Source organism: Tubulanus polymorphus, chromosome 1 (assembly GCF_964204645.1).
Source record: "Tubulanus polymorphus chromosome 1, tnTubPoly1.2, whole genome shotgun sequence".
NCBI classification, from domain to species: Eukaryota; Metazoa; Nemertea; class Palaeonemertea; order Tubulaniformes; family Tubulanidae; genus Tubulanus; species Tubulanus polymorphus.
In genome coordinates this window covers 19,752,205-19,766,476 of record NC_134025.1, presented here as the reverse complement: position 1 = coordinate 19,766,476, position 14,272 = coordinate 19,752,205, and the positions used below count along the sequence as shown (strand labels likewise).

General features: G+C 40.8%; 1 protein-coding gene across 6 annotated transcripts in view; it reads right to left on the bottom strand.

Annotated features, from left to right (window-relative positions):
• Positions 1-14,272, bottom strand: part of LOC141899846 (fidgetin-like protein 1) — a 104,417-nt gene that overhangs the window by 57,881 nt on the left and 32,264 nt on the right. For 3 of the 6 annotated variants that reach the window (XM_074786415.1, XM_074786460.1, XM_074786442.1), the window contains exon 2: positions 2,221-2,387. The exons of 2 other annotated variants lie outside the window; for them this stretch is intronic. The gene's annotated coding sequence lies outside the window, so the exon portion shown is untranslated. Of the gene's footprint in view, positions 1-2,220; positions 2,388-3,046; positions 3,078-14,272 lie in introns of those variants that run through there. One more of the 6 variants, XM_074786434.1, reaches the window with a different exon arrangement.

Genomic DNA, 14,272 nt, shown 5'->3' with positions numbered 1-14,272 from the left:
TAGTATCCGAGGGGATACTGTATCGTATCATTCTAGTATCTGAGGGGATACTGCATCGTATCAACGTAGTATCCGAGGGGATACTGTATCCGGAATAAAAATCAGTTGCTTCATATCAGAAACAACATAGCAATCTACCCAGATCTTGACGAGGAGTCGATATCAGGGTATCGAGCGAATCACGACCTCAGCGTAAGGCAGCGAAGAGGCGCGTGAAAGAAATCAAAATGACAAAAAATGATCAGATTTAGTGTTTATGCTACCAATATATTCAACTACTATATACATGTATCTGCGGTTAATATTCTCGAACTCTACGTGTGGCTTTGACCCCAGAGTGACAAACATTTCTCGAATTCAGAACTCTAAAAAGAAATCTAAATCATATGTGCTTATTATCTCTGCGGGGAGGATGTCGAAGAAGACGCACCAATTCTCCGAAACTGCTCTCATTTATCATTACTATTTCATGACTTTTTGTGGTAAAAGCGGAACTTCTCTCTTATAACCTGAGGACCTTTTTACATCTGGATCATATCAGCAGCGTCCTCTGATCGTCCAATGCCTGCACATGCGTATCATATAATATTTTGTATCTTAAAGGAAAATACATATTACTCTAGACTTTTACACTGAACTGAGTAGCTCTCTTTTCTTTGTATCTATACGCTACCGTAGTTTGGTAACGAAATGAATGTAGGGCCTCCTACCATACTACTGTGAATCTGTACTGACTTGCCAGATCGGTCTGATTTCATAGCAATTACATATAATTTCCTCATCGTCAGTAAGTATGAATTCTTGAATTGCTCGATATTAAGTTTAATTTTTTAAATGCATTACATCAAAACATACATGAACTGCAACTCAGATTATATGGATCATGAGGATCGCAAGGAGCTTCCAAGTGCCAAACTTTTCCGAAAAGCATTTTTAATGTCTGAGGCAGAGACTTTTTATGATTATCACACTCAAATCATGTCAACCTTTGGGAAAATACTTAACCCATTAGCAATCAGGAGTTTCACTATGTAGTGTCAAATACTCCTCAGAAAATTCAAGGTAAAATCCAAGTTCATCATGATACTAATTAGCTCATTTGCCGTTTATTTCAATGCATTACAAGTACGTGTTATTTTGTAGTAAATAGTCAAGGCTTTCATATGATATAAGATTTGATGAGGTGGGCCACCAAAATCGTGTCCTTTTGGCCCCTCAAAATTCATCCAAACCTACTTGGATTTGAAGTGAGTGCTCAGATGTGTCATGTTCATACTCGAAATACTTGAGAAACTGAAATAGGAGGGTGTGGTTTTCTGATCGGTATTTCGAGGACTTCGGTGTCTAGTTTATCAAAGCTATTGGGTTTGAATCCCACAATAACCATGGAAAGTGATTACCTATCAACAACTAAAGAAGGTACTTATGTTGTTTTCTGATCACTGTGTGGACGTTACTGACTACATGTTTAACCCTACAGCATTCAAGGACTACACCGGACTTGTAAATTATGAACATTTAACGTTTCTTATCTGTACATTTGGAGATGTAACCGGCTGGTTGTTGTATCGGCAGGCTGGCTGGGGAACTAGCATTTACACCAGCGGTACAAGATTCCATCCATCAGGAACAACAAGGCATTTAAACCTTATATGTACAATCTTTTTTGCATCGCGGAATGAGAATGATTATCATAACTTTACATCGTCTTTATATACAGAATCATGTGTATAATGTGAGAACTAGGTGTCAGACAAGTTGTAGACATCAGGACTCACAAACTAACACCTAGTCACATGTTTGAGAGACGTAAATTAATTAATGATGAGCACTGACTAGAGATAATTACTTTGAATACATATTGAGTAGTCTGACATGTTGATTACGATAAAGCACACATTGATACTATATTCATAAGTTATATTACATTATTAATACTATTATTATTATTATTTATTATTAAGCATTTCATATAGTAAGAGATATGAAATATTATGAACCATTCGATATGAAATTGTAGATATATATATATGTAACTTATATCAGGGTGACAGAGAGGCAGTGAGACATTTGATATATTCTAATAGTATAAAAACAATTGTTACCGAGGAGTCAATTTTTCTTTGCGCTGATTAAACTCAGATTAGCACATTCAGATTATTATGAGCTTGGTCTCATGCTTGCCTGTTCAAGATTAGAAGTAGCCAATATATTCATTACCTGGCTGAATTTTCTTCGGTTACATTTAAACCAGCTGGATATTTGGCCCGCTTGAGATGTTGTGAAATTTTTTCACCGGAGGATTTCCGTCTTAAATTTCCTTCGGCAAGAGTAGTTATTGATGGCACAGAATGCCCTATTATGAAGCCCAAGCCTCAATAGACCACCTATTTAAAATATAAGAGCAGAAACACTGTAAAGTTTCTTATCCGCGTTTCGCCAGGTCGAGCCGTTACATATATAACTGATGTACATGGTGGTTCTGCGAGAAATAGACAGATATGTGACTGGAGCCTATTAACACATATGTGAAGTTACAGGGTTTGTGGTAAATCAGGCGCGGATCTAGGGAAGGGGCCCGGGATCCCTCCTTTAAGTGAAGATCGTTTTTTTTCGACCGACCTCCCGCCACTCGCTTATCATTAACGCCGCGCTGTGCCATGGCAGTCGAGTTCACACGCACCGGAACATCGTGGAGCCGTTCAGGAAGTGAATTGCTGTGATGGATATACGCAATTTCTTCTCAAAAAAGTTAGTTAAATTTGTTTGCCAAGTGAAACAGAGAATGCAGTGATATATCTGAACATATTTCCTTAAGTTGACATGCCGTTGAGTGCGTGGACGCTCCAATTTGTTGTAGTTTTTTCGATCACAAAATGATCGCGGTAAATTCAATTAAAAATCAAATGTAATTTATTGTGAACGGGCGTTCGACAGGTAATAATTTCAAATGTTTAGTAGTAAAAAATTCTTTAGGGGCCCTAAAGAATTTCTAGCATTGGTTTTGTGTAGTGGTGAAATATGGTTTCAAATTTTTTAGGCTTACTTAAAATTTATACTTAATATTTTGTTTTACAGGCATCCAGCTCCAGTTGATGACAATTCTGATAATGGGCCTACACCTCCTGAAAGAGCACCACAACAATCAAATCCTCAACCAGTTGAAATTGATGATCAACCAGATGAGCCAAGCCATGAACCTGTCCCGGATCGACCCAGAAATGACATTGGCATACACAAAGGGAACGCTAAACAGTTAGACTGTGACAAAAAATTCATGTTGCTGACTCAACATTATGTGCCCGATGAATTTTATTATTTTCCCACAATGTCGTATGTGGAGGAGAAAACGGCCAAAAAACGCTTGCGGAAGTTCCAGCTGGATTGGCTTAAGAAAAAGGAATATGTAGGGTTAGTGTACTCTCCCTCTGAGGATGGTGCATTCTGTATTTATTGTGCTTTATTTGGAGATCTTCAACATGGCACCCTTGGTGTACTCAGCACAAAACCGCTGACAAATATGAAATAAATTGCCCATGGGCAAAGTGTGGTTTACCTTGAAAGCTAGAGGTTGTTTGGAATAAGGGCATTGCTTGAAAAATAACGTAAAATAACATTATTCCTGAAGATGACTATTAGGATATAGTCGAAACGTTGAAATAAACTACTATCTCGAAGTTTCATTTTCGGACCTTTTCGTTATAATTGTGGGATTCTCTCTACATTGCTTGAAAAATCTTTTTAATTCGTGACTTCGAAGTTCCACAAGTTTTTAATGTATTTTATCTTTCTTAAAGAATTATTTTGTAGTCAAACAAGACCAAAGATATACATTTGTTTACGGCCCACGTCCAAAATTTTGTAGGGTACAGCTAGGCGCGGCATGGAAACTATTATATTTTCAAAAAAATATGTTTCACAATATGAAAAAATATTCAAATAAGGACATCGCAAAATAATTGTCTGTTTGCCGCAACACCGACTCAACTTTTCAGGATGAGTCGGTAGGTAGGTAGAAATTTTTTTTTGCAAAAGTTTTGGGCAAAAAAACAAATTTTTCACCTTTGGGCTTTTTACATGGAAACAATATCGCAAAAAAATCATATACGTTGTGCACCGGAAATTTGTCTAATAGCGTAGATTTCAAGAATTATTCTAAAATTATAACTTCGTCCAGAGCGTAATCTCTGTGTTAAAAATGAAACAGTACGTTGAATATGTGCACAGTTTTACCAGCTTTAATATAGTCACTATTAGAATGAATGGCAGCTTTTTGGAACACTGCCAGTTTCCTAGAAAACTTAAACTAGGCCACGTGTCAAGGCATGTTTTCACACGATGCATACTTGAATTCAAACATACGTAGCTCATAGTCAGCAGTGGGTCGGTCGGTCGGCCGTTTTTATCAAAAATAAAATTTATTTCAGTATTGGCCCCAAAACAGAGTTAAAAAATTTCCCAGACCCCCCCCCCCGCAGGGGCTTCGCACGTAGGAACGTCTCGCGCCTACGCCGCTCGGTGTCAATACAGTATCATCATAGCTACATTTATTAGGTGCCCCCCCTAAATTGGGCTCTAGATCCGCCCCTGTAAATGCGTTAGAAATATCGAGGCCACAACTATATCTATAAGAATATTAAAGAACACGTGTACAAAGTGAAAAAATTGATCAACAGTTGTAGCAACTAGTCTGTTTTCCCCTGGTGGCCATAATCTTAATTGGTCAACAATTGCGACCTCTAGGCTGTTAACGTCGTGTTTCATGTTAGCCCCCTGGTGGTCATAATTTGAATCAAATCGACCCAATTTCAGATAGGTTTCTGGTCCTGTTAACGTCGTTTTTCATGTCACACTCCTGGTGGCCATAATTTGAAAAAAATCGACCCAATTTCAGATATCCTACTTGTGTACTAAGTTTGAATACAATTGGTCAATAATTGCAGCCTCTAGGCTGTTAACGTCACTTGCGGACGCGGGTAAATCTTTATGCCCCCAATCAACTTAAGTTGAGCCGGGGGCATAAAAAGAACTGCATGTCCGGTAAGTCTGTGCTAAATGACAGAAAGATAGCCAGCAAGAGAGTTCATGTCGAGCGGGTGATAGGCTTAGCCAAGACATGCAAGATTCTGAAACATCCTGTAAACAACAGAGACTCTGAACTGTCCAATGCAATTATTGGTGTATGCTTCCATCTCTGCAATTTCAGACCTGCCATAGTTTCTCTAGATGCATAAAATAATGTTATTACATATTGAAAATAGAGATTTAAAATGTTTTTATTTTCATGTTCGTGTTCAGTAAGTCAAATAATCAAAATACATATTTGTTGACATTTTTGTATAAAACAAGAGTTCCCGCCGGTCCTGGAATTCCTGGAAAATCCTGGAAATTGAGAAAATGTTTTTCCAGGACTGGAAACAGGGTCTTAGCCAGCACCCGTCCTACCCGTCATTTACGACGGGGAGAAAATGAAAAACTGACATTGACAGGACGGGGAAATGTTGGTCAAGACTGGTCATGTGTTATGTATATCATTGATGTTATGTATATTAGTGCCGAGTGTCTAGTGACAGTGCACGACCTCCTAAAGTCCTAGTATTTTTGCGAATAAAAAAATGCATTCAAACTGAGACCTCAGTCAGAAATGAATTTAGCTTCTTTTTTTTTTCATTTATTTCTATCATTGCTTATATTCTGACAGGTTTTATATATCTTATTCTGATCCATTCCTGACTCCAAGTGCTCCTAAAATCACTGAAATTGTGGCTGAAATTCAAAATGTTTGGGGGAAAGCCGCCGAACCCCCTTTTTTCTTGAGCTCCCTCCGCCTCCGGCGCAACGTGGGTTGGACTGGCTGATTTTTTCAGATATTCCAATTTTGGCAGGTACACATTCATTCCTGGCTAAGACCCTTACTGGAAAATCCTTAATTCCGCATGTCTGGGTTTTGCCGTAAGTGTATATCTGCATGAAATAATTTCAACCCGGAAATGGCGTGTGCCCTCTCGTGTCAATCTATTGTTAATTCTATACTGATTTTAATCACAATCAGCGATAATGGCTAGTCATTGGCAAGATGAATGACTTGCGGATGTTGAAATTTGGCTCTGGATCGCACATGTGCCTGGTGACAACTTAAAAGCGCAATGTACAGTTTTTCAAAAGAACTTTGATTTGACTAGTATGGGCCGGTCAGCCGTAGTATCACATTCAGAAGGCAAAAAACACAAGAATAAAATTAAACAATGTAACCAATTCAACCAAATCTACCACTTCGATTACTAGCTATGTGTCTCCCCGGGCCCAGGTTGCCAGTTCATCGTCAACAACTGCTAGTGCTAGTTTGTGCAAGGCCAAGACACGAATGAAGGTTCGAATTCTGTTATTAAGAAAAGTACATTAGCCCAGTCTATATCAAAGAGTGAAACATGAAAGAACAAGATAATCTTGTGTCCGAAAACTATCACGAGTCATTATTCATTCAATCCTTGTGGTGATGTGGGTGATCTATTTAAAAACATGTATCCTGACAGCCAAATTGCTCGGACTTTTGCATGCATATATAATGTGCGCCTATTCATTCAAACGTTTCTACTATAATATCAGACTGACAAACCGATGATACCTTATTTGGCAGAGGACTTATTTAGAATTTTGAGATCCTTGATGGTGTGTTTTCTGAAGACAGAGGTTATGTCTGCTGTTACTAAACCATCCAACCTTCAAGATATAGATGTTACCAAGAATGAAACCCAAATTGTTTCACACAAGGTAATTTTTAGTTCACTTATTCATACAATGTCAATTCAATATACATGTACATGTACATACAATACCCGTACCACTTCAACTCAGCAACAATGGTAGCGATCGACTATGTACAGGAAAAGAAAGCAAGAAGCTACGCACTACCAGAAATACCGTAAAAACCGGCGTATAAGTCGAGTTTTTAACCCTTGATTTTACCAGTAAATTATTGACCTCGACTTATACGCCGAGTACAGTTTTCTACGAAGTATTTTCAGGTCACAAGAAATATTGATTCTACCAGACAAAAAAGACTATAACAGTGCTATAACAGTTTGAATAATTATTCATGATAAATAAAGTTATTTAATGAAAAAAACTTTCTTTCATTTTGACACAGCTTCATTTAAAATGATGTATTCATATATGCGCGCTCATAGCAGCGCTAAATACATTAGGCTATATATAGCATGACTCACACTACTGTATCACTGTATGGTAGTGTATTATACCTGAGTGTGTGTAACAGTCTATTGATTAACACACAGCAGCAATCAGGCTGACGCGTGGCGGCGTGCGTGAAGGCACACATCGTTATCAAAACAAACTATTCAATACAATGATACTAGTAATTATTCTTCTAAGAGAAGGGACTCAACTTATAAGCCGGATATATGTTAAAATCATAAAATGTAGGTCTAAAAATCGACCTCGACTTATACGCCGCGTAGACTTATACGCCGGTTTTTACGGTAAGTCTTTATACATGTGTCGTCTGCGTGGAAAATCGACATAAGTTCATAAGAAATGCAAAAGGAAGACATACTGCCAAGAAATGAATAAGTCATCTTCAGATGATGCCGATTTTCATTCCGACAAAGAACTGGATATAGTAGATGGTTTTGGCGATACCATTTTAGAAAGTAGCGATAGTGGTGACCAAACCGATGAAAACTTGTGTCAAGCCCATTCCATAAGTAGCTACAGCGATGATTCCTGTCAGGGCTAAAAATAGAGGTAGAGGAAGAGCTAGGCCTAGGTCTTGGAGTAGGAGTAGATCTCCAGTTCTTCAGAATGGGTAAAGGAAGAGGGTGTGAAAATGCCCATGGTAGGAGAAATGCTATTAGGCATATTGATAATTGCGTAGACGCTGACTGCACTGAACCAAGCACGTGGCAAACCAACAGTAAACACAGATAATTTTAAGTGTATTTACATTTTCAATGTGACATTCCCGCTCACTTTAATTCAGAAACTTAGAAACCAATGTTAGGAACCAATCGTTATTACGAACAATATGCAGTGACAGCAAATGCGAATTGCGATGTCAAGAAAATGTGGTAATTAATAACGGAGGATGAATTTCAGGCTTTCCTTGCAAAAATTATTTTGTCAATTCATGCTAAACTAAGCGAATATAGACATTTCTGGTCAACATATTCAAATCATATATTATATGAAAGCCTTGACTATTGGCTTCAAAATAACACCAGCTTGTAATGCATGAAAATGCAGCAAATGAGCTGTTCGGTATGGTGATGAACTTGGATTTTCCCTTTAATTTTCTAATTGACACTACAGTGAAATTCCTGAGTGCTAATGGGTTAATGGATTTGTGCATATACTAGTATTCTCACTACGTGGCGCTGCGGACAGACCGAAGGAATCAGTTTGGCTTAGGTTTTCCTCGCTGTCGGACGTGCTTTTACGGTTGTGGTGGTTTACGGCTTGGCTTTGTGCTGTGACCGTGTACTGTGTGTTTTCCTTTGTGCAGTTTGGAGTCTGTCGGCCGGTGTATTCCACTGTGCGTGGATGTCCAATGTGTTTGAGAATTTTTGAGAATTTTGATTGCCCACTTCGGTGGTCGGATCCAATGTGTTTGGACAAATTTTATATGTGTATATTTTGATTGCCCACTTCGGTGGTCGGATCCAATGTGTGCTGTGTGCCTCGCGGGACTGTGTGTCCTGTTGCCTGCTGTGTGCGGGCTGGAGGGCTGTGTGCCCCGGAGTCCGCTGTCTGTGGACCGGATGCTGTGTGCCTCGCAGGACTGAGTGTCCTGTTGCCTGAGGGCTGGAGGGCTGTCCCCCGACGTCCGCTGCTAGCGGACCAGACGATTGTGTTTGAGCTATTGAACTGCGAGCCTGGGAGTTGATGAATGTGGCCCTACTTTGCATCGGTCATTGTTTATCGGTCGTTGTTATGAAATAAGAGAGAATATAATAACGGAAAAAAGTATAAGAATGAGTTTTTAAAAAAAAAAGAAAGAGAACAGAGTTTTATTTTATTAATTGTGTGGTTGAGTCTTGATTATGTTTGTTTGTAGTTTTCTTCTTTTACAATCGTGTTTCGTCCTCGGTCATTTCGGTCTTTTTATGCTGTTGTGAGATTTAACGGAGTTCGTCCTTTTTCCAGTTTTGTGATCGATTTCGACAGTTTTTTGTATGCATTCTCGTTTCCATGGAGAGTTCTATTTGCGGTTTGCTTAGGGTTTGGTTTGCTCCTTTCGTGTGAGACAAATGCGACGAATGCAGTGCACTGAGTGCAGTTTTACGTTAGCCCCTTTTGAATCCGATTTAGCATTTTCTGTATTCTGTCTTGTTTGGGTGGAGCCTTTTGTCATAGACCTTAAAGTTTCAGTGTGCTGTTTCTTATGGGTTAGTCGCGCGTTGCGCGGCTGTAGTATATATTCCCCTGGTTTTTCTCTCTTACCGTTGATTCCTTCGGCATGGAATCTATCGTGCTTTGTAAGTCTGATGTGTTGGTTGGTGTCGACCTGTTTGACTTTTTCAGCTGTGCAGCTCTTTTCGGGGCGAAAAGCCAAAAGACTTGCCTCGGTTCGAGCGCCTTAAACCTATTGACTAGGCGCTGCTGAAGTATCTAAAGGATGCCGTTTATATTCTTACCGGTACGTATTGTGGTAGGACATTTTTTGTTCATCTTTGAATTTCTTTTCGCCCGTGCTATTTTCTTGATTTGTTTTATTTTAGGAAAGAAGTTAGAGGATTTGTTAGAGGTTGCGGGATGGCCCGAGGATGAGTGTCATGTCTTCATCCACTATCTAATAGTTCACGCGAACCGGGTGTTTTCAGATCTCCCGCAGACGCCATCTATAAAATGAAAATCCGACGTTTTGGACGAGGTTGCTTTCGGTGACGTCTCTCTGGCTGTGCCTGTTCCGTCGCCCGTGCAAGATTCGGAGACTGGTATGCTCTCAAATACATTCAGCAGGGATACTGTAGAGGCAGCTCTTGAACAGGTAAATGCTGCATCTCGCCAATATTTCGATCGGTTTCACCTGAAGGAGCAGTCCAAAGATGTAAAATATTTTAAATCAGTGGTCAGGGCTGTAAAATATAACATTGATTCGGATGCTTTGCAGCATCTTGCGCTGCTGTTGGTGAGATCCTCTGAGGATGAGAGGCTAAGGTTGCGGGGAAGTGGAAGAAGGAACAAGGTCGTTTCCATGGTTGGTGCACCGTCGGTAGAGGTTTCTCCCCCTCGGTATTCTTCTCCTCTTAACCCTGTTGCCCTCCCTAGTTTTTATAGTTCCCCCACCGTCGGTAGGGTTTCTCCCCCTCGGTATTCTTCTCCTCTTAACCCTGTTGCCCTCCCTACTTTTTATAGTTCCCCCTTCTGGGGAAATCGGGGATTTGGTTAACCTAGGGGACGGGCCTCGCATCGTGTTCCATTACGGGAGATGGTTTGTTTTAACTGTAGGGAGATTGGGCATTTTGCCAGGTTTTGCTTTTATCCTAAAAAAGAGACGAGTGACGTTTAACTTTGCGTCCTTTGTTAATTTGGGTGTCATGTGTTAATTTTCTTTTCTTAGATTCAGCTGGAGATCTCTGGGTTGACATGGGTGCATTTTTGGCTCCTGTTAATCAATTTGTTGTATTTTTGATTAGATGGGTTGTTTTCTTACTAATAAATCTAATTTAATTGGAACAAATTTTTTTCCTTTGCATGAAGTTGTATTTCGGTTTTCTGACTCTCTTGCCGCGGGCCTCTTAGTGTCCGTTGTCATGGCTTCGGTCATGTTGGCTTGGGGGTTGGTTTTTTTTCCTTGTTTTTAGTTACCTGGAGATGCTTTAATTTTTGCAGAATGCGGATACTTTTGGCATTAGTCGTGAATGCAGATGTGTTACTTTCCCAATCCCTAGCCAAGTCGTTTCTGCTGATGAAGTTGCTGCGGACCCTCTGGCGTTTCTGCCGGCCGATCTTAGGTTTCGAAACCCTGATGATTTGTCTCTGGAAATCTTTCGAACTATTTGGGTGAATGGGATAAGATCCTTGGAGAAAACAGCGTCGTTAGAGTATGGATTTCGCAGGGCGTTCATATTCCTGGTCTTTTCAAACCTTTTAGTGGCCAGTTTAAAGGGGAGAAATTTGATGACGATGCACCTCCGTCGAGGTATTTTGCTAACGCCAGAAATTGCGAGCAGTTTTCAGATTTCATATCTCGTACTATTGATCAGAGATTAAAGAATGGCTCTATACGTTTCTGGGGAAAAGTTGGGTCCTGTATTCCTCCTCACCTTGTGATGCCTTTGACTGTTGAACCTAGTAAACCAAGGTTATGCCATGACGAAAGGTTTTTGAATTTATGGATTCGGGATAACCCATTCAAACTTGATACTCTCGCCTTTATCCCATGCTTGTTTAGTGAGGGCGTTCATTTTACCACGGTTGATGATAAAGGTGGTTATTACCATGTAAGGGTAACAGAGGATAGTGAGAGGTACCTAGGTTTGGAATGGCAAGGCAGTTTCTACGTTTATAGGGTCATTCCTTTTGGTTTAAAGGCTTCGGCTTTTATCTATCATACAATTGGTTTGGTTGCTACGAATTACTTGCGCTCGTTGGGTGTCCCTGTCTTGCAATACATCGATGACAGGATCTCCGGCGAGCTTTGCCTCCAACAGTCGTTGCTATTAAACAATTTTCAGCGTTCATCTTTGGCGGCATATATGCTGTGCCAGGTTCTGATTAGACTTGGTTATTTTTGGGCATCATTAAATCTGACCTTCACCCTTCGACTTCGAAGGTCTGGCTTGGAATGTGTATTGACACTATTCAGCAATGCTTCAAACTTCCTGATCATAATAGAGAGAAATTTAGGGCCTTGCGTGAGGAAATTCTGTCAAAAAACAGGGTCAGTTTAAAGATGATTCAGCGTTTCGTGGGGAAGTTAATTTCTTTTTCGATGGCCGTTTCAGCAACGCGTTTATTTACCCGGGAGGCGAATAGAGCTATCTCTAAGGCATATCGTAATTCGGGTCTTGTTCCGATCGCTGGCGACCTTAGGGACGAAATTTTGCATTGGGAGTTTTTGGATGATTGGGATAAGTTTATCCCCTGGCGCCTAGAAAATCATCGCGTTATCTCTCTTCAGTCGGATGCATCGGGTTTTCGTTGGGGAGGTTGGGAGGTTGGGAAAATCATCGTTGGTGTTTACTGGGAGGAAAAGGTCCTCAGAGCCCATATATCAGTGAAAGAGACTTTGGCGTTGGCCTAAGTCTTACAGTCGTTTCGGGTGCACCTCGCACATTTTAGGGTGGATGCAAAGGTAGATAGTAAGACTCTTATATCTGTCTGGGAGAATGAAGGCTCACGATCAAGGGAATTGAACGAGGCGGTAAAGGTTTTGTTCCACACTGTGGTGGATTTGAATGTTTCCCTTAAGCTGTTTTATGTCCCGTCTTTAGATAATGAGGCCGATGCCCCGTCGAGGGTTTTGACCAAGTCGGACGCTAAGTTATCGCCTGCCTCTTGGGCTCGGGTACAGTCTTGGTTTGGAGGCGATTTGGGTCATTCTGTGGATCTTATGGTGCTCGACACCAACGTAATGAGTGATGTGGATGGTAACAGTCTTCGTCATTTCACGCCGTGGGAAACCCCTGATTCGTCCGGGGTTGGTTTATTTTCCCAAGATATTTCATCCGAGTGGAATTGCTGTTTTTCCCCCCTTTTCACCTGGTTGGGGCTATTTTGAGGTTCATTCGTCAGTTAGCAGTCCCGATTACGTTAGTTCTACCTGGTTTCGATCCGAGTTCATTTTGGTGGCCCCTCGTTAGTAAGCGGGCTAAATCGTTTAAGCCTCTCTCTGTTGTGGGTGAGAAAGGCATTCTGTTGTTTCTGTCTAGGCGCAGTTTCTGTTTGGATGAAAGAGGTTTGCCCTTTGAGCTATACGTTGCTCGTTTTGAGCCATAAAGAATGTTAATTTTCAAACAATGTTTAAATTTTTGAAGACAAATATAATTTTTCTGTGATGATTCATCCGTTTTCTTTACTTCCGTCAGTCTTTCAGTTATTTGAGGATGTTATTTTCCTTTGTTACAGAGCGGCATTGGAATTTTTTCTAACGATATAGAGGATCGTCTGGAACAGGTTGAGCATGCTGTGGTATCCACGAAGTGTGGGAAGCAAAAGTCTAGTCTCGTGCAGGGGTTTTCTGATTTTCTGGCTTCGTTTAGGGTTGGAAGATCCTTATTCGATGCATCACCGCAGGATATTTGCGCTTTTCTTGTAAGTCAGGATAAGGCGGGTAGAACAGTGGTGCACTCCCGGGGATGTTCATTCCGCTCAGTAAGGAGCGGCGGTGATGGTTGTTTGTGTCCCCGACGCCTCGTAGCGGCTACGGTCGATTCATATTTGGGCCAACTTAGAGCCTTTTTCAAGGAGATTGGTAGGGTTGGTAGTTGGCAACTTTCACTGGTTTAGGGAATCCAGCCGCTTCCTCGTATGTTTCGAATTTTCTTAGGGCGATCAAAAGGGAGCAGTCCCTGGCAGGGCTGGTCCAAAATCAAGCTACCCCTATCTTGCCTTCGAAATTTACTGTTTTGATCTATGGGATTGACAGGATGCGGCAGGGGCCGGTCAATCCCCTGAGGAAGTACATTTTTGCAAGGGACAGCGCCTTTTTTAAGTGCCTTATCTGGTCGGCTGATAGGGGTTCCGATCTGGGGAATATGCAGTCAAATGAAATCCTAATCAACGGGCTGGCTGATAGGATATTTTTAAACTTATCCTTTGGTAAAACACTTAGAGGCGCCAGAAGAACTGTAGTTTTGATGAAATTAGAGGATGAGGTTCTCTGTCCGGTTCGGGGTTTAGAAGCTTACTTTGATACATGTAGGAGTTTGAGTGTAGACTTGTCCTCGGGATATTTGTTTCGGGTCCCAAACTCTAGAAACCAAATTGTAAACAAGCCATTTGTGGACTCTAGCATTAACGGCAGATTAAAATATAACCTATCCTTTTTGAATGTCGATATGGGTGAAACCGTTCACAGTTTTCGAGCGGGAACATCTGTTATCCTCGCTATTTCTGGGTGTTCTCCAGCGGGTGTCTCCGAACATATTGGTTGGATGAGCTCGTCGATGGCAAGATACTACTCGGCGGTCGATAAAGTTTTGTCTGTCTCCTCTTCTGCGGGGATCTTAAAATCAGCTTTATCAGGTGAAGATTCGGCAAGGTTTCATGATTATGGTAGTGCTTATAATGCTGTGGGCTTCAAACCCTT